General features: G+C 38.0%; 1 long non-coding RNA gene across 1 annotated transcript in view; it reads left to right on the top strand.

Moving 5' to 3' along the window:
* Positions 1-19,611, top strand: part of LOC150052942 (uncharacterized) — a 55,827-nt gene that overhangs the window by 18,390 nt on the left and 17,826 nt on the right. Inside the window, exon 3 of the long non-coding RNA XR_016538135.1 lies at positions 7,699-7,793. This is a non-coding gene — a long non-coding RNA (uncharacterized LOC150052942). The remainder of the gene's footprint in view (positions 1-7,698; positions 7,794-19,611) is intronic.

Below are 19,611 nucleotides of genomic sequence, written 5' to 3'. Positions count from 1 at the left end.
TGTGGACAAAACCCTCTGAAATCATAAGCAAAATACACATTTCCGGCCTTAAGTTGTTTCTGTCAGGTGTTTCATCAACAGTGACACAAAAGTACCTGAAACCATTACTCTGGGTTTAAAACACCAACACAAAAATGTGGTAGGAATACATAATTCAGCCCATAGAGTCACAACATTGAAATGTAGGATGCTAGACTCATACTAGAGCCTTGCCTAATGGGGCACTTCTCCTTTGGGGTATTTGACACAGTTTTAATTCACATCTCTGTGTGTGATCACATGCTTAAGGCCTTCTCTCTGCTATTATAAAATAAGAGGACAAGAATCTTTCTGCTTTAGCATGCCCGTTTATCTTAACATGGAGCAGAGAACGATGCATGGCACATACAGAAAGTAAGGGATCCATACATATGCTCAATGTAAGGATGAAGAATGGATGGGTGAAAATCAAGTCAGCACAGTGTTAGGGATGGAGGGTAACACCCTAACTCACACCTGAAATGTAGATTAGGAGCCAGTCATAGGGAAATATGAGAAGACAGCTGCGAGTTGAGTATGTATAAAGCTAGTGAGTTATGCAACAGGTGTATTCTACACTGCCATACATTAGTTAGATTTCATATAACATTGATCCCAAGCTGTTTTGTGTTTTTGATGTTCTTGGATATCCAGGGACAGTTTGAAAGCAAGATCTAGCAATATACTGTGAAGCTCATTACTTTAGGTCATTCACTAAAAATGAACCCCAAGAAAAATATAAAAGACCAATAATCCCCAATTGACTCCCAATCTCAAACTAGGAAATGATCTTCTTTACACAGAAGTCAACTCCCCAAAGCCAAAGAGAATAACTCTCACCAATCTGTAGATTCACACGTTATATATAGCTTATAAATATGGTAAAGACCTTATTACAGTTTTTCAGCTAAATTTCCTTTGACCTTGAGCTGGATTTGTTTTCATTTGTGCACGGACATTTTAGAATATTGACTTTCAGAAATCCAAAGAACGCTCCATTGGTTTTGAAACTTCTGCAGCAGAGTATCTCTCTCTGTGTCTCTCTCTCTGTCTCTCTCTGTCTCTGTCTGTCTCTCTGTCTCTGTCTCTGTCTCTGTCTCTGTCTCTCTCTCTCTTTCTCCCTCTGTGTGTGTGTGTGTGTGTGTGTGTGTGTGTGTGTGTGTGTGTGTGTGTGTGCGCACATAACTTTGAAAGACTGCTAACACAGGGCTTTATGAATCTTCCTGGAGAGCTGCAGTTGGTAAGATAAGCAATAAACATGCTTAAGCTTTTGCTCCTGAGTTCACACACGCCATGCAGTCTAGACCAAGGAAAGAACAATCTCTAATGGTCAAAATAGCCCTTACTTGAGACTTAGCCTTGCCAGTAGTCATCTATGTGGACTTAACTATAATATCACTCTGATAAGCAGGAGTGGGTGTTAAACTGCATCAGTAGATTTTGCCCCTTGTTCCTGCTACAACTGTCATTTATCAAATAAATGCTGAATATTTGGGTGGAATAAATAAAAAGCACTAGAAATGGGTAAGGCAGGTGCTATCCTGTTCAACAGTTCACCAAAATAAAACACATATACCACAATTAAAAGGTGAAAAATGTATCAGATAAAGGTTAAATTATATGAGATGTAGGGCTGTGTGTGTAGTTGTAGTAGTAGATCACTGGTTGAACAAGTACAAGGTCTAGAATTCAAAATCCAGTATAGAGAGACATGATAGATGATAGATAGATAGATAGATAGATAGATAGATAGATAGATAGATAGATAGACAGACAGACAGATGCCTACATACATTCCGATAGATCATACATACCTATATAATATATCTACCCACAAAATCAATAATAAATCAGTAAAAAAGAATAAGATGAGCTGGGCACAGTGGCTCACATCTATTCCTAGCTACTCAGGAGGCTGAGATCTGAGGATCAAGGTTCAAAGCAGCCTGGGCACTAATGTGAGACTCATCTCCAATTACTCACTAGAAAATGGGAAGTGGGGCTTTGACTCCAGGGTGCAACCTTGAGCTGAAGAGCTCAGAGGCAGCACCCACGCCCAGAGTTCAAACCCCATGACCTCCCCTCCCAAAGAAAGAATAAGACCAGCCTAACTTTCTCCAAACTTAGTTGAGACTGTATCATGTGAGAGCTAAATGAAAATTAACCTTACTAAAAAAAAAAGTACTACTACTTAAAGCCAGACTCAAAGGAACATAGGCTCAATGGTTTCCCTCATTTGTCATAATCAGTAGAAACCTTGGGCTCTCCTAGCAGAGATTTACAATAGAACAAAACCTAGATACATAAGGCCATATAGTATGACTCTAAATGAAAGGACCTCTAGGATATAGAAACAAAAGCCATTTAATGAGTGATTGCTGTCCTTGATGTACTATGTTATCTCTTTTTCTGTCCCTTGGCTATCTCACATTGTTACAGTATTTCACCTTGTTATCTGATATATTGTATATATCCATATTTGGTTATTTGAAATCGGATAGGGAAGGGGGGAAAACAAGTGGCAGGGGTAGAGGGAGGGAAATGGGGACCATGACATGAGAAAGGGTATCCATGTATATGAAGTAATACACCTTCTATCTGATGAATATTATGTAACCTTTCTATTAATTACAATAAAAATATGAAAAAAGTACTACTACTTAGATGTACATAAATTGCCTGTCAAGAATATAGCAAAAGAATTACTGAATTTCTTTATCCTGGGACTTATACCCTTCCTCACTCTTCAAACTGTTTATGATATATCCATACTCATGGATATTATCTTCCTTTATATATCTTTCCATTTTTTTCAACTATAATATTTTCAAATCTAGTTATTTTTCACTTGATTATATTTTATGATTACTAATATGTTCCCTTATTTCCGTAAGTATGTTTATTGTACTTATATAAAATTCTTTCTGTATCTGTTCCAACACTTCTTACTTCAGATGCTAAACCTTAGCCAATTTTATAGACTCTCTCCTTTGGGGAAATTGAATTCTTCCTATATCCAGTTATCTGGGGTTGTAGTTCATGCTTCCCTAGAGTTCACCTCAACTATTCCGGTCATTAGAGCTAAGAAAAATCCCAGTCAAGCCCTTTGGAAACAACTGAGAGACAGGATAAAAGTCTGTTGCACAAATGCTACAGAGTCACAGAATTAACAAAACAGACCCATATTTATGGACATAAATGTTATATTTTTGTGATTATTGACTTTTTCTTATGATTCCATTCATGCAAAGTGAAGGAGGAGGGAGAAAAAATGTTAGGGCCACACAGAGTAACACGCTGTAACCTGTGATTGTCTCTAGGTGCTGGAATTTATACTTTCTGTTGGCTTTTCTATATTGACTTAAGAATACTCACTTTTATAAGTTTTATGATTAGAAAGATATACAAATTTATTTTCTTTCTGTGTGTGTGTGTGTGTGTGTGTGTGTGTGTGTGTGTGTGTATCTGTCCGTCTGTTCTAGAGCTTGAACTCAGAGCTTAGGACACTGTCCCTGGGCTTTTTAGCTCAAGGCTAGTGCTGAAGAGCCATAGCTCTACTTCCAGCTTCTTGGTGGTTAATTGAAGATCAGGGTCTCAGACTTCCCTGTCTAGGTTGGCTTTTTAACCATGATCCTCAAATCCCAGCCTCCTGAGGTATTAGGATTATAGGCATAAGCCACCAGTGCCCATACTATTTTCTATTTTGAAAATGAGTAATAAATATTGTCAGATACCAGTGGCTCATGTCTGTGATCCTTACTACTCAAGAGGCTGAGATCTGAGGGTTGTGGTTCAAAAGCAACACAGGCAGCAAAGTCTGTGACACTCCTATCTCCAATTAACCACCAAAATTCTGAAAAATTGAAATATGAAACAAAAGAAAATTAGAACTATGGTTCAAGTAGTAGAGGGCTAACCTTGAGATGAAAAGCTCAAGAACAGGGTCTAGGACCTGAGTGCAGGCCCCAGGACCACCATCAAAAAATCAAAAATAAATATCGTGCTGATCATGAAACCATATATTCAACCTAATGGCGGAAGACCCATTCATCAGATAGAAGAGTTTAAAAATAATCCGCAAATGTGCAGTAATGACTTGCTTATCTAATCATTTAATATCCAATGATACAGTAAGCTGTAATGTGCTAATTCAGTAGACCTGAAGAAAGATTAATTATCATAGGGAAAGGACTTCCCCTGAGCACAGTCACCTATAACCATGGTGAGACCAGCAGAGGCCCAGGGCCATCATAAGCTGGTGAAGTAGTCATGGTTTTACTGTTTGGAGGGCTCATTGAAGCATTGTTTATGCTGTTATTTCCTACAAATCTGAGCTAACCGCTCAGTGGTGGGAGGTGAGAAGGCTAACAGTAAACATCAGAGTTGTCAAGGCTGGGTGCTGAGAGCAGAAACCAAAATTTAGTCAAAATATCTTGCTGATGCTTCATGACCCTATGACCTTGAGATTTTTGGCTTAAAGTCTGGAAATTTAATTCAGATCAGCTAATGGGCACCCCTTGAGCAAAATAGCTTTTGGTCTTAGTGAGAAATGAATAAGTTAGCTGTAGTTTCCAGAGTTATTAGGAAAGGATCAACACTTGAGCCAAACACAATGGTTGAAGCTTCCCTGGGGAAGAAGAAAATGATTCCAAGTTAGCAAGATTTGCAGACCATTCAGTCTTTGTTACCAATGTAAAAATGCATTTATATTTATTGGAAATTTCAGTAAGTCAGATTTTTTTCCCTCACAGTTCAAAGAGAAGTAGAAAATAAGGGATTAAATTACTTCTCAGGGCACCAATCCCTTTGCATAAGAAGGCTCAAAGGAACTGCCACGGATGCACACAATGACCCAAGAACAAAACAAAAAATAAATTATGCTATGATTTCAGAGTTGACCTAGGGACTAGAAACTAAGAACTTGCATTTATTTTGCACTTGGTGCCAGGCACTGCACTGCATACTTTATGTGCATAATCTCATTTATTTCTCACAAAACTAAATACAATGAAGAAATTATCTTCAAATTGCTGATGAGGAAAAATGGAGGTCAGGGAGTAGAGACTGTCCCTAAATTAAAATGGTTTCACTTATGATTTTTTGTCTTAATGATGGTTAAAAAACATAAATTTATTGCTGAGTATACTTCCAGTTTTGAATTTTTATCTATACGCAGGCTACTGTGATTTACAGTGTTCCACTGTCTTGTGGTATTGGGCAGCAGTTATAAGCCTCAGATCTAAGTCACTCATGATTGTAAAGGTAAAATAATCAATACTATACTGATTGTTAAGCTATCATATTCATAGGTTATGTATACATAAAAGATCTTTCACTTGAAATATTTTCAACTTTTGATGGGATTTTCAGGGCAGGCCAATACCATGAGTTGAAGCCAAGGTTTAATGCTCAATTAAAAGGTTCATACACAGTTTTACGACTCAGATCTGTTTGTACTTGAGGAACAAAAGAAATGGCCTTCCGTCTTTACCACACTAGCCCCCATACTCCTGTCTTTCTGCAACGTAAGAGTTGTTCCTCATCTACATATATAGATACACAATAATTCTGAAGCAAGAGGAGATACTGACTTGGCTGGTTACTAAGCAGATCAAGGATTCTTTGGTTTTCGAACTTGCTGGTTTATTAACCAGCATCTATTCTTCTATTTCCCTTGATTTTTCTTCCAAGAAACTCACTGAATTTTGGCAAGACCAACTTCACTCTAGTTCCTAAGCCTTAATTTATTCAAGTTGATCACTGCATGCCCTTATCCTGGTGAAAATAATTAGAATAGGAAGGACTGGAGATGAGGCTTAACTAAGTTAATTGAAGTAGATTTCAGACTCTTGCTAGTAACATGGAATGTTCCTGTACAAACTGATGCTGGTTCTACTGCAGCCTCTTTTTCATCATGTGATAAATCTAGCTCAGAACCAAGATAATCCAATATATAACATGCAGAAACAGAAAGAGAGGTAGAGACAGAGAGAGGGAAAAATGAATGAAATATCTGTGTCAATTGAATTTATCTGCGAATTCCAGATAAATTGTGTATGTCAACAAAGGTTCATTGTTATTTAAGCCACTGTCATATCTGATTTGCTCCCAAACTGACGTGAAACTTTGTAACAGAAATGAATTTTTTTAAAAAAAGGAAAAAATAAGTCCCCTCATGAAGTTAGAAATGTCTGGGTAGATCCCTTGGTTATCTCATATTGTTACAATATTTCACCTTGTTATCTGATATATTTTATATGTGCTTAATTGGTTATTTAAAATTGGATGGGGAAGGGGGGAAATCAAGATGAGCGGGGGGAGGGTGGGAGGGAAATGGGGACCATGTCATGAGAAAGGGTATCAATGTTTGTGAAGTTATGCTCTTCCTATCTGGTGAATATAATGTAATCCTTCTATTAATCACAATTTTTTAAAAAGTTAAAAAAAAGAAAGAAAGAAATGTCTGGAGGTAAAAAGCAGAGAGAGGGGCCAGGAGTTTGGCCTACTGGTAGAGTGATTGCCTAACATGCATGAAGACCGGGGTTTGATTCCATGATATCACATACATAAAAAAAATAGGCAGAAGTGGTACTGTGGCTCAAGTGGTAGATCTCTAGCCTTGAGAAAACCCAAGGACAGTGTTCAGGCCCTGAGTACAAGCCCCCAGACTGGTAAAAAAAAAAAAAGCAGAGAGAATTGAATGATCTTAAGCTAGGAAGTCATCATCCTTGTTCTCTGATTATAAAACAGCTACTTACCCTATGACCCAGCAATTCCACTACTTAGCATTTACCCAATCATCCAGAAACAAGGACACACTAAATCCACTAGCACAACGATGTTCACTGCAGCACTATTTACCATAGCAAAGATATGGAACCAACCCAGATGCCCTTCCATTGACGAGTGGATCAACAAGATATGGTATTTATACACAATGGAATTCTATGCTGCTGTCAGAAAGAACAACATTGCCCCATTTGTAAGGAAATGGAAAGACTTAGAAAAAGTATTAAGTGAAGTAAGCCAGACTCAAAGGAACATAAGCACAAGGTTTCCCTCATTTGTCATAATCAGTAGAAATCTTGGGCTCTCCTACCAGAGATTTACAATAGAACAAAACCTAGATACATAAAGCCATATAGAATGATGCTAAATGAAAGGACCTCCAGGATATAGAAACAAAAGCCATATAATGAATGATTGTTGTCCTTAATGTACTATGTTATCTCTCATCTCTTTTGCTATCCCTTGGCTATCTCATATTGTTACAGTATTTCACCTTGTTATCTAATATATTGTATATATGCGTATTTGGTTATTTGAAATTGGATAGAGAAGGGAGGAAAACAAGATGAGGGGCAGGAGGGGGGAAGGGAAATGGGGACCAAGACATGAGAAAGGGTCCATGTATGTGAAGTAGTGTTCCTTCTATTTGGTGAATATAATGTAACCCTTCTATTAATTACAACAAAAAATATGAAAAAAGGAAAAAAATAAATAAAACTACTTATTCATAAAGCAATCATCCCAATTATTAACCAATTTGGATATATTTAAGAATAAAATCAGTCACATTAATAATTATTCCAGGATAATCATTCATTAAAAGTGAGTTTAAGCTCAGTTTTTTAACATTTTGTGCCCAGTGATCGATTTATATTTGTTATATTTTTGCAGGATCTGGCATAGTTTAAGTTTCCATTCAGTATGTGGTGTATCACTGTAATGAGATTGCATGGAAAGGCAAAGAAAGACAGAGAGATGGAAAAGAGGTAAGAGTCAAATTACAGAAAGATCTTCTGTGCTAAGCTAAGGCAGGAGAATTTATCATGAAGGTAATAAATACACGTGTATTTAAGAAAAGTAAGAATCTGAAAATCTTGTATTTCAAAACAAATATCCCACTTTACAATGAGAAAGCTAGTTAAGTGGCTCGGAAAGATATACAGGCAATTGCTGTAAAAACATCAGAACATTTTTAATATTCAGGTGGCCAGTATGGATGGGAAAAGATTTGAGTGCCAATTTGAGAGGCTGAGAAGCAAAGAAGAAGATGACAAAATCACTTGAATTTTCCCCCAACCCCTATGTTCTTGTGTGCTACACTGGCTTACATCTAGTAACGTCAAAACTGGTGTGACAGTTCCAGCTCATTAAGTTCATAGTCTTGGTTCTGCTCCCTTCCGCTGTACTGTTCAAGGTCTTCTATCCATTTATCAGAGGGCATTTCTGTATTTAGATCATATGGCTCTCCTAAGTACCCAAGGAGTGTAATACCTTTTGTGTACAAAGCACTGGTTATAGGCCCTTTTATGTATTCTTTTTATTCCTTCAGCTGTCTTTTTCAGCTATACCTACCACTGAGCTTTTCAAGGATTTTTATTCAGCCTAAGGGCACGTCTGTCTGAGTCTCATCTTTGTAATAAGTGTTTATCACATTTGTAAAATTCCACATATGAATCTCCTAATTTATCCCATTTGAGGAGTCTGCCTTCCCTTTGTTAGATATCATATGTGCATGGTTTGTATCCTCTGAGCCACTAAATAGATTTATTAAGCAAATTGGTTCATATCAAAGATTTCTGCCATATTTAACTGTGATCTGTATCTATGTAGTTCAATCTAAAGATACAAAGATATGTAAAAATCAAAAGAGATGTAAAAAAGGAAGAAAATATCTATAGTTCTACTGAATTCTGATTTTTACAAAATATACAGGATCACCACTAAATTCTTTTTTTAATTGTAATTAATAGAAGGGTTACATTATATTTACCAATAGAAGGTACATTTCTTAACAATCACTGCTATCCCTTCTCATGTTTTTGCCCCCATTTCCCTCCCCCTCATCTTGTTTTCCTCCTTCCCTATCCTATTTCAAATAAACAAATGAACATATACAATATATCAGATAACAAGGTAAGATGAGAAATAACATAGTACATTAAGAACAACAGTCACACCTTATATGGCTCTTATTTCTATATCTTGGAGGTCTTTTCATGTAGCCTCATCCTATATGGCCTTATGTATCTAGGTTTTTGCCCTATTGTAAATCTCTGCCAGGACAGTCCAAGGTTTATACTATAAATTATTTTTTATTAAAGAATTTATTAACATTGGTTTTTACACCATATTTCAAATGATGTATTTAACAAACAAATATTCAAGAAGGGAATCTCTAGATACAATCACTGGCGCTTAGATTTTAGAACATAATTAAAATTAGGCTGAGGGTTTGTATGTCATAGATGCATATTAAGCTATGTAATAAAACATTAGGTCTATAGAGTCACGGATTTTTATGTCTATGTCGTTGTGTTTATATTTCCGATACCATATCCATAGAATTGGATACGCAAATATTGAGTCCTCACTCTTGTACTGTTTGTATTTAAGGATACCATGAGCCTTTTCTTCCTTTGGTCTTGACTTGTCTCACTCAACATGCTTCACTCTAGATTCATCCACTTCCTTGCGAATGCCATTATTTTATCTTGTCTGTTGTCTATGTAGAATTCCATTGTATGTATATATATATATATATATATACCACATTTTTTGTATCCATTCATCTGCAGTAGGGCATCTGGATTGTTTCTATAGCCTGGCTATTGTGAATAGTGCAGAGATAAACATAGCTGAGCAGCTGTCCTTATCATATCCTGGGTTATAATGTTCAGGATAGATGCCCAGAAGTGGTAGGGCAGATAAATTCTTTTTTTAAAGTCCCACTATCAAGATCCCATCTTATAAAGAACTGAACACTGGCCATCAGAAACATCTCCATGGAATAAGATTCATGTAGCACAGCTTGTTTAATGAATCTAGGAATTGCCTGATGTTGAACTTACATACTGGCCATAGGATCTTCCGAGCTGTATGGATATGACCAAACTGTTTGTCCTTTCTATTCCACAATTGCTACATCTGCAAATGTCACCAATATTTATTTTACATAACCTTTACCAGGATTGAATCATGTATAAAACACTGAATGCACGCATGCATCGGAAGCCCTTCAAAAGTTGCAATTATTATCACTGGGGTTACTCCAGATTCCTCTTCCTTTGGTAAATCACTTAGAAACCCAGTAGTGTGATGCTTGGAAGCCTGTCATTTTTCAACATAACCAACCAGGTTTCCATTTTTCCTCTTGGAAAATAGAATGTCAAAATGTACCTTGTTGAGTTAGGGTGAGAATTAAATGATACAAGAAATATAAACATGTGACACACAACACTTCTTATATTTAGTCATTATAATTATTATTATTATACACTCTGGTTGTATGCAAATCAAAAAATTCTTTTATTCAGATACTGTTTGCAGTTCTCAGTACCTTGTATCTCAAGATCGAAAACTGACAGAATTTGTATTAACTTTGGCTTTTACTAAGAAGAAAGTTATCGCTAGATTGTATTTAATGTTGAAAAGATCTTACATCAGCTTCAATTTCCAATCTGCTATGACATTTTGGGCTCTGATAGCTATAGAAACTGGACACTAGAAGTGTTCCACAGTACATGGAAGCCTGATAACCAACTTCTGAGAAGCAAGAATGAATTTTATCTAAAGCCATCTGAATTCCTTTCACTTTACCAGAGTAAAAAAGATCTTAAGAGTATGATGGGAGGCATCCATTAATCTTGTTAGTCAACTCAAACTCTAGAATGGCAACCTCTTCCTTGTGGATTATTTTACTAACCCTCTGCTATGGATGATATACTCTATTCCAGAAAAGTTGCTAACAATGTCAATATGGGGTTCCTGGAAATAAGATCAGTCGCCCTTCTCTTGGAACTGTCAGGACAGATCACTAAGAGAAAATATCATCCCAAAACATTGCTTGAGATTCAGGGGGGAAAAAAAGCTTCTGGCTGCAGCCTTTGAAAAACAATAAGTTGATTTTTAAAAGTTGCTTTTAGGAATAATATGGGCTCAATTGCTGTAGGTCTCAGTGATTGTTCTCAAAATGTCCTTATCTCTCATTTAATAACCTGTATTTACATAAGAAACTGAAGCACTTGTATCAAAGCTCCAAATGCTTTCTGTTGCTTTTACTCCCTGTTCCCTAGTAACTCACGTTTCATACTTAAATCTCACACACACCACCATGGTGTCACTCAGGTTAGACCTTTCCCTTCAGGAGCATGATGAAGTATTTATATAAGTTCAACCCACCTCCAGGATATTGAAACAAAAGCCATATAATGAATGATTGTTGTCCTTAATGTACTATGTTATCGCTCATCTCCTTTTCTGTCCCTTGGGTATCTCATATTGTTATAGTACCTCACTTTGTTATCTGATATATTGAATTTATTTGTATTTGGTTATTTGAAATTTGATAGGGAAGGGGGAAAAACCAAGACAGGGGGGGGGGGGTGGGGGGCAGGGTAAAGGGTACCAAGACATGTGAAAGAGTATCAATGTATGTGAATTAATGCACCCTCTATATGGCAAATATCATGTAACCCTTTTATTAATTACAATAAAAAAGTTAATAAAAAATAAATAAGTTCAACCCACCTAGGTCCCATTAGCCAAAACTTAAGCCATGTGGATGCTTGCCTCAAAGGAGGCTAAGAAATATGTCATTTCTCTGGGGAGAGAGCACACATCTCCATCATGGAGTACTTAACATTAGGTCTTATACTGAGGAAAGATAAACTACAGCTAGCATGTTCAGCCACAAAGGTAATAGATTGAGTAGTTACGGACATGGGCCTAAAAAGCTGAAAGTATGGATTTGAGTACTGAAATAACAATGAAGTAGCTGGATGAATAATCAATTAGTAGGGTGACCTTGGCAAATATAGTCACCTCTCTAAATTGCTATTTCCATGCAATAATACCCAATTCTATTGGATTATAAAGTATTAAAAGGGCTATTGTAAGTAGACTACTTAGTATAATTGTTGGTACCCAGTGAGTACCCAACAATGGAAATTATTATTATCAGTAATGAGGAAAACAAATTCTTCCCTTGGGGCTTCTTTCTAGGGAAGACACTACTGTGATTTGAGTGTGAATTCAGGGTACCCCAAAGCCCCAACAAGAAATGGAGACCTGGTCCTCATAGTAGCAATATTAGAGGATGGGATGGAGTTTTAGGAAGTCCTTAGAATCCTGAGGTGGGGGGGGTGGGTTGTGGGGACTGGGGCACCTCACATGGAGGCAGGTAGCCTCCCAAACTGTCAGCTAAGTAAATCTGTTCTCTACAAATAATTAGCTGCATCTACCTGTTCATTTTTATAAGACGAAGTAGATTGAAACATATGCACGGTACAGCTTAAGGGCAAGGACAATGCCCTTGGAAAGGGAGTGGGTATATTTTGCATGGTTTATAGAAATAGGAAGGATGTTAGCACTTGGATGCCTTTTCTAATAGCCTCTAAGTGATCTTGGTATCCCAATAAATTTAGTGTTTAAGGAAATCAGCCAGCTTTATAAAGTCAAGACTCACATGCTATTCAGGATACTACATGTTTTCAAATGACCACTGATTTAAAAAAAAAATGTATAGCTTTCTGGTCATCCTGTAATCAGAATCACCAAGAACAGGACACAAAAATTCCTAGTAAAATATCTGAGGTAAAGTTGGTATGTACTAGGTACTGGAACCATTTCTGCATAACATCACCAAAGCTAATGAATTTTTGTTATTGTTAATATCAAATATGTCTACATAGCCTTCCTGCTTGCTTGGCACTGCTGTAAATGTGCATTAACTCATCCAATCCTCACAAGGCTCTATAATTCATTATGATCATTTTACCACTGGGTACTAGTGGCTCACACCAGTCATCTTAGCCTCTCAGGAGGCTGAGATCTGAAGATCACTGTTCAAAGCCAACCCAGTTAATCACACTATTCTGCTTTGATTTACAGTGGTAGAGAAATGAGCAAATTCGAACACCTTGGCAAACAACCAATATTATATCACAGTTTTCCATGGTGTGTCCCACATCCTATTGTAATATTATTACTCACTAACATGGGTTGGTTGCTGAGACACACTATTAACACATGAACTAAACAGACTTATGAAGAACATAGCGATATAAGAGATGTCTTTCTAAATGGGACAAAATAAGCCATGTCTGAGTTGGCTGTGAAAATACCCAAAGTAGATTTCAGACCACAGTGGAACTTTCTGTCCATAAAGTTAATTTTGTATTGCTTAGAACAGTTGTCCAGCTGGGCTTCCAGCTGTGTTAGGATCCTTAGGGAAAACATGCAAAGGTGATTCAAAGAGAGAGAGAGAGAGAGAGAGAGAGAGAGAGAGAGAGAGAGAGAGAGAGAGAGAGAGAGAGAGAGAGAGAGAGAGGAGAGAAAGGGAAGGAAGGAAGGAAGGAAGGAAGGAAGGAAGGAAGGAAGGAAGGAAGGAAGGAAGGAAGGAAGGAAGGAAGGAAGGAAGGAAGGAAGGGAGGGAGAGAGGGAGGGAAGGAGCGAGGGAGGAGGGAAGGAAGGAAGGAAGGAGGGAAGGATGTTTTCAAGAGCCAGGCTACCAAAGATATGAGAACATCTTCCCACTGATCCCGTCCAGGTTTCAAGAAGTTCCCTTCCCAAGGAAATTATATATACTTGAGGCAAACCCCAAGCTCTTTATTGCCCATACCATTTTAGATACAAATGACAAAGGCAGCCTCCATATTTATAAGCAGTTCTCAAAATATCCAGTCATTTATCAGTTTGTATATCTCCCTTCTGCATGAGGCTGAGTGAACTAGCAGAGCATACATATGGTGGACTGTGAAACTGAATAGAAGAGTCTATTCTCCAACTCTGAATCTGGGTTGAAATGTGACTTGCTTTGGACAAAAGGCCATTGATTAGCAGGTGGGAGAGGGAGGAGCAAAGCACATTTGCGTGATAGTGAAGCTCTCTTGAACCCTGATGTTACCATATGCAAAAGGCAAGAGTTAACTATTTGGGTGGCTGGTAGAGAAAAGTCAGCGAGTCCTAGCCAATTGCCGAAGTGCTTCAGATATAGGTCAATCAGGTATCAGTGGCCCCGACACAAACATAAGATATAAGATATGGCAGAGTACGGACGAGCTAACAGACAAACTTGCCACACCAAACAAAACTTCACAGAGAGCACACAAAATCATGAGCCACAAAAACAAATTACCGTTTTGCTTCATTACTTATTTTCTTCTCTGTGTTTTTATTAAGCAGTATTGGGATTTGAACTCAGAGCCTTATGATTTTTAGGCTAGCATAATACCTTTGAGACATGCCTCTTGCCTTGCTTTTACTACTTTTAAAATTTCACTTTCTACCCAGGCATGTGCCTGAGCTATACAGCCTGCCTTCTTTCCAGGTTTCCATGATTTCTGGGATCACAGTCACAAATCACCATGCAAACACTTTCCGTACATAGAGAGTATAGCAGATTTTTCTGCCCAGGCTGGCCTAGTACCACAATTCTCCCACTCTCAGGCTCCTTCCTGGCTCAGGATGATGGCCATGTACCACTGACCTAGCTATGGGCTGAATGGGGGTCTAGCAAACTTTTCTTCCCTGGCTGTCATAGAATCACCATTTTCCTATTCTCAGCCTCTGAAGTAGCCAGGATTACAGGTACAAAAACCCTCAACACCTGGCTTTTGGCATCACCTGTTGATAGGTGATCCATAGTTCCTGCATCTATAAAATTACGAAAATGGATATAGTTAATGCCTGGTTATTTCTGAGGAGCCAATATGGAATGTCTGAAGAACAGTGTTTGCATTGTGGCAGCTATGTAGTTGTTGTTATTGTTGTTGTATGCTTGTTATTTGAATTGAGCTATGTGTAAGAACAGAGGTAGTCCACTTCCAGAAGCTTATCAGGTTCCAGAAACATGATTTGGCTTGAGAAAGAAGTCAACAAATATTTATAGACACAAAATGCATTGTGTAACAAATTAACACTACCTAAGGACTTCTCCATGGTTGCGAAGGCTTTGTGGTCCCTGAAAAACACCATTAGAGTCACTCCAGTTCTCAGATTTGGAAGAGAGAAGGAGAAAGGGGTCAGGAAGCAGCAAGCAAATTCAAAAGAGGGCATCCAATTATCCAAAACAGGCCAAGGATTCTTACAGCTGGGGGAAGAATATTGCGGGGGAAGAGACAGTGGAAAGTTACCCAAGGGATACTTCTATTCATCTTCAAGGAAACACACATAAGAAACCAACAGAGTTGCCTGACAATAATAAGAACAATTTCAAATTCAGAATTCAGGAAGACTGATTCAAGCCCCTCTGAGTCTTAGTTTTCTCTCCTATAAATTGAAACTATTTCACCAGCGTGATTCATATGTTGGTTTCCATAGTAGTTATAAGAACATGATGAAGAGTGATACAGCAGGGTCCCCTCTCCCCATCTCTTCTACATTCATAAGCTATGTTTGTTGTTCATCTCTTCACATAGCATTCATCCTACAGCCTGGGGAAATGATCCTGTTCAACCAGCATTTGGAACATAAATATTACTTCTGGCTTTGTGACCTTGTAAAAATTACTTAGCCTCTCTGTTTATCAGATTCACACTGACGAAATGACAATAATACTTTCTGTCCCTGACAAGGCTAATGGGATGATTCATTCAGTTTTAAAATCTAACTCAGAGTTTAGTGACAGTGGGTAGGAAATAAATGCGATGTGAAAGAAAAGTCAAATGACTAATACTTAGAATCCCAAAGCACTTATTCATAGTTGCTGGCATTTTCATTGTTATTAATTCCTTTTCTGCTCTCTCTCTCTCTCTCTCTCTCTCTCTCTCTCTCTCTCTCTCTCTCTCTCTCTCTCTTTTTCTTTCTCTCTCTCCCTCTCTTAGTCCTTTATCCTGGACCTTGTGGGAAAAATGTGAAACTTGTCAGATTCAAAATGGAGTCATATTAACTATCAAAACAAAGAATAAATAAAGCCAGGAGATTATGAAGGAAGGGCTCTTAATTATGACTTTCCAATAGAAACTGTCAGGGAAGACTCTGAAAATGTACACAGCAGACATTATAACCAGAGAGAGAGAGAGAGAGAGAGAGAGAGAGAGAGAGAGAGAGAGAGAGAGAGAGAGAGAGAGGAAAAAAAACTTCTACAAGGACATTGTCCCACCAACTGCCTATTCAGATATTCAAGATATTAATCACTGAAACTCAAGGTTATCATTTCAAGATATCTGATGTAGCTGGGTGCTGGTGGTTCATATCTGTAATCCTAACAACTCAAGAGGTTGAGATCTGAGGATCATGATTTGAAGCCAGTCTGGGCAGAAAAGTCCAGGAGACTTGTATCTCTAATTATCGACCAAAACACAACCAGAAATGAAGCAATGGCTCAAGTGGTAGAGTACTAGCCTTGATTAAATAAATAAATAAATAGAGCTAAGGGACAGCACTCAGGCCTTTGCTTCAACCCCATTATTAGCAAGCAAGCAAGCATGTCCACGTGCACATATGCATGTGTGTACACAACTAATGGAACCCTCTTCAACTTTGTCTTTAAATACTTCTCCTTAGCTGAGTGCCTGTGGATCACACCTATAATCCTCGCAACTCAGGAAGCTGAGGTCTGAGGATTGCAGCTCAAAGCAAACCCTAATAGACAGATCTTTAAGACTCTTATTTCCAATTAACTAGCAAAAAAAAAAAAATGGAACTGCAGCCATGGCCTCAAGTGATAGAGTCCCAGCAATGAGCGTCAGCTTCTTTGACTATTCTCAGAGTTTGTTCTAGCATGCTTGTTGCCAAAGTAATGTTATTCCCAAATAATAACATTATTCTTAGGAGAGCTTCTCTGAATAGTTAGATTTATATACTTCTTGAAAATTATTTTGGCTAAGATGTGGTTCTAAGAGAACCACAAAAAAAAGAAGAGATTTGGTTTGATTTGGTTTGGTTTTATCATAAAATTCTAGGCTTTTCTTCAATGTGCTGTTCGAGAGGGATGGCATCAACATCCATCTCTTAGCCAGTCTTGCATAAAGATGTGATTGACAAGTTCCTTTCTAGAGTATGTGAGCGTGTTATCAGCTATTGTTCTTTGCTTCAGGGCTCAGCTGAAGCTCCAGAAAGAGGGGACATTCTTCCACTTAACATTCCATTAGGTGACATTTTTCACCTTCAGTGCTGTGCAGACTGATAAGAGCAAAGCGCTTTCTTTTCTCCCTTCTCTGTCTGTGTTGGAGTAGAGCTTTCTCCTCAGTTCTGACATCTTCACTGGGGCTCTTACGCCTCAGCTGCCACAGAGATGAGCTTAGCTCCATTTAGAGAACTGACAGGCAAGGAAAAATGTTTATAAAACAAAAAAGTCAAAACCCAGACACCTGGCTGCCACCTGGGAGACTGGCAGTGTCAATGACGACTTCTGTTCCTTGGCTCCAGTCAGTACCTGGCAAGCTAAGAGGACGTACTTTACTTTGCCCCTGCTCCTTTCTCTGATCCATTTCCAAGAAGCCAAAGTATATCTCTGCAAGGTGAGTCATTTTTCCAGGGCCCATATATCCATCCTTCAGCCATCATGCCATGGCATATGTGGGGTAAATGCATGCAATGGTTTAGAAGGAAAGCAACCTCCCAGGGACTCCTGCTGTACCCAGCATGTGCATGAGGGTAGACATGGAGGAATGGGTGGGTCAGTCATTCAGCAGGCTTATCATCCAAATGCAATCCCTGGTAGAAAGCTTTAGTATAAGGGGATTTTTAGGGGGAAAGCCAAATATGCCAAGAACCTGATTCATATGATGCCTCTGACTTTATATTACTGCTGCCATGAAAGCAGCACAGACAGATAAAACAGAGGAAAATCTATGAAAACTATTGTGCAATGGCTAAGAGGACAACATTGGTGGCAAAGGTGATTGTCCTTTTCTTGTTGTGTTGCCTAGGCTGGTCTTGAACTCCTTGAATTGAAATGAGCTCCTGCTTCAGTTTTCCAATTACTTGAGATTACACATGAATGCCACAATACCAAGTGTACAACAACAAAAAAATGTTCAGTTACAGAGATCTGAATTCAAAGCCACTGACTGAGGTTAGCCTTAGGCAAGTTTATAGCTTAAAACAGGTTATATAACCTTTCAAACCTTGGTTTATCCTCATTGGTAAAACAGACTTTTTGCCTTAGAGGAATGCTGTGAAGATAATAAAACACTTTCAGAAAGTGAAGATAATAAGGGATGGGGAAAATGGGGAGATGATGTAAAGGAGTATTCCAGTTATGAAGCAGTAATAAACTCTGGAGAGCTAATGTATGATATAGTACATACAATTAATAACATTCTGTCATATACTTGAAATCTGTTGCTTAAATTGATATTAAATAGTCTCATCTCAGAAAAATCTATGTAAAGGGACATATTAATTTGCTTAGTGTGGTAATATTTTCTTGTGCACTCATACAAAAATATGACCTGGGCTGGGAATGTGGCTCAATGGTATACCATTTCTGAGTAAGACCCTGAATTACATTCACAGCACCAAAAAAATCAAAATTTACACTAAGACTTTATATAATTTGTATCTGTCAATCTTATTCAATAAAGCTGAGAAGTAAAAGATCCATTTCCACAATACCATATTATGGTTAATTTAGCCAAGCTGGAACTACATTTCCCAGAATTCTCTGCCCAGTGAGCTCTTAGTTTGGATTCCTCATCTCTGTGTGGAATTTGCTTTTTAAAAAAAAAAAGTGAAAAAAAACACATGCTGAAGGTCTAAAGGTTGATGAATTGTACAATAGCTCAATGGAATGATTAAGGATCTGTTCCTACACTGTTGAGTGCTGCTGAGCTCATTCTTCCACCTCTTTGAGCCCCTGGGCAGAGCATGTCTCAACCTTTCTACAGCTCCCCTCAACTTCCCAGGTGCTTCTAGGTCAAAGACAACGGATTTAAAGGGTCAGATTCTCTTTGCTACACTTTATGGCCAGTTCTCCTTTCCAATTCTCCACCTGGCTAACTTATAGTGACTTCAGGCTACCACCAGCAACAAATAACAGTCTTCCATGAGCTGCTCCTCTGACGCCAATAAGATTTGAAACTTAATCCCATTATGCAGGTCCTGACTGAATATGACTCACATACGCACTGATAAACGGTGCCTTGTATTCATTAACTGCTCACAGATGCAAACAGAGGGTTATATTAACCAGATAGAAGGTACATTACTTCACATACATTGATACCCCTTCTCATGTTTTTGTCCCCATTTCCTTTCCTCCACCCATTCCCCTCATCTTGTTTCTCCCCTTTCCTTTCCTATTTCAAATAAACATATATACAATATACCAGATAACAAGGTAGGATACTGTAACAATATAAAAACAATGAAGGGACAACAAAAGAGATGAGAAATAACATAATACTTTAAGAACAACAATCACACATTATATAGCTCTTGTTTCCATATCCTGGAGGTCCTTTCATTTAGCCTCATCCTATATGGCCTTTTGTATCTAGGTTTTGAGATATTATAATCCTCTGCTAGGAGAGTCCAAGGTTTGTACTAATTATTACAACTGAGGGAAATCATTGAGCCTATATTCCTTTGGGTCTGGCTTACTTCACTTAATATGATTTTTTCCAAGTCTTTCCATTTCCT

Source organism: Megascapheus bottae, chromosome 16 (genome assembly GCF_031878675.1).
Source record: "Megascapheus bottae isolate mThoBot1 chromosome 16, mThoBot2.hap1, whole genome shotgun sequence".
Taxonomy (NCBI): domain Eukaryota; kingdom Metazoa; phylum Chordata; class Mammalia; order Rodentia; family Geomyidae; genus Megascapheus; species Megascapheus bottae.
This window is presented reverse-complemented; position numbering and strand designations above follow the sequence as displayed.